We start from the raw sequence: 2,282 nt of genomic DNA, 5'->3' as shown, positions 1-2,282 counted from the left end.
TGCTGAAGAGTATAAATTTAAAGGGTAACCGTATTTTAAAAATATCTTAGAAAGCATTTCAATTTCAAAGCGAATCCTAAATTAAAAGATTCCAGATTACTGTACTGAACAGGGAATTCTTTTTCATGAAAATTATTTAATTAATACTGTTTTTTATAAATATAAAATTGTATACAACACTGAAAGAAATAATTCGACGATACACACATAATTCTGGTTATTCCAACCATAATGTTTTGCTCGTTCAGCTACAGCGATACGGTTTGCGTATTTTATCCATACCATAATTATTGAAGCAAAATTACTGCTTCAGTCATATGTTCTAATAGATATTTCTAAACATTAGATGGCTGCGTCAGACAGAATTTGGTTGGGGTAAATCAACCATACGCATGGCTCTCAGCTGCACCTCCCATAATTTCGTTGAAAATAATTTTTTGAAGATGCAAGGAAAAAATATATATCGTTTTTGTTTTACATTGCGTTGAACGATTTAACGAAATGTGTTACAAAGTTCTATACAATTTAAAGGCCGGGGTGACGTAACCTCGATTGAAAGGTAGGGTATACGAAAAACGTAAAATAGTTCTATAAAATCTAAATTTGTAGCTAAAATACAGTCTATATCAAAGAAGTTTTGAAACCAATTTCTCGCCGAAAAAAATTAATCTTTTCCATTACTACTTTATACTTTAAAATTTGTTCACATTTTCGAGTACACAATTATTTTGTGTTACACAATCACTACACTATTTATAATCGAACGCTATGAAAATTTTTAGTGGTCGCGGGTTCGAACCCTAAATGTTTCGCATTCCTAACGCATAAAGCCTCGCGGCTAACTTAGCTTCGAGTATAAAGAAAAAAATCTGAAATATATCCTACAGCTGTGCAGGACCGTCTTCAAATTTTTGCAGCCCATTCTATAAAACATGTTGCGAGGCTTATAATAATATATTTATAATATAATAATTTTAGAAATATTACAAATTATTATTAAATATTTTATGTAATTAAAGAAGATTTAAAATAAATGGAAAAATATTTTAAGAAATTTAATCGATTTTAAATGATTTCTACAAACTTACGAAGATTTCAAGAGATTTAACAGACTTTAAAGAAATCAAGAACATTATTTATATTTTAAAATTACTCAAAAATCTTAAAACTCATTTAAATTCTACTGAAATTCCTGTAAAATTCTTCAAAATTACTTAAAATCTCTTAAATTCTTTTAAAATATCTTATACTCTTTTAAATATTATTAACTCTTCTGAAATCTTTTAAAATTCAATTATAAACTTTAAAAATTTTTTAATCTATTAAGCCCTGAAAATCTGTTTTAATAATTAAACATATTTTTAAATTGCATGAAGATCCTTAAACTTTTTTGAATTTTTTTTAAATAATTTAAAATGCGTTCTAATATTTTAAATTGAAATCAGGCGGAAAATAACGAAATTACCTAAAAATCTTGACCTATTGTATACATAAAATTCAAATATTATTCTGAAGATACAAAAATGAAAGGCAAATAAATGTTAAATACGTAATTTATTTAGAAATTGTTTAATAGAATATTTAATAAATCTTAATCTTGTACAAGTTTCGGAGTTAAGTATTCAAAAGCTTCTTCACTAACCTCATTTGCTATAAAACAAGTCTGAAGATGGCGACTAATGCCGAGTCGACGCGCACCTCACCGGCTCATCAATCTCGCATAACATGCACGGTACAATACATCGATTGGTATGGCTGTATCAAGCAAATAGCCGGATGCCCAATGCAAGACTTAAACGCAGTGTTCTTACAAATAGATAGTTGACAAAAGTAGACGTTCAATACAGCCATGATAGCGAGGCATAAAATTCTTCTATCTACACTATAATATTTGGATATTTTAATCATATATCTAATGCTACACTTTTCCCAACTATCATTTCAGTCAAATAAACTTGCCTTGTCATATTAGGCTTGGTGATTTTCTTATACGTAGGTAATAAATCCCAAATTCGTATGGCTGAGACAGCACAATTTACTTTTTAATTCAGTTGGAAATTCTCAAGCAAACTTGGATTGCCATTAGTCTCAAACTATTTCTTTCAGTGTAGCAGACAATAATCTCTCTCTGTTATAGTTTCAAAAATAAAATTGTTTCATTCGTTATGTTAACCCATGGAAGGCACACTCCTTTCACGCACTCTTTATAGGCACACTGATACTAATTGTTTTTTTTTGCAATTTTAACACTAAATATTTAACATATTGAACATATAATAAAC

This window comes from Belonocnema kinseyi, chromosome 7 (genome assembly GCF_010883055.1).
Source record: "Belonocnema kinseyi isolate 2016_QV_RU_SX_M_011 chromosome 7, B_treatae_v1, whole genome shotgun sequence".
In the NCBI taxonomy this organism is placed as follows: Eukaryota; Metazoa; Arthropoda; class Insecta; order Hymenoptera; family Cynipidae; genus Belonocnema; species Belonocnema kinseyi.
The sequence above is the reverse complement of the archived record's forward strand: the minus strand, read 5'-3'. Positions refer to the sequence as shown.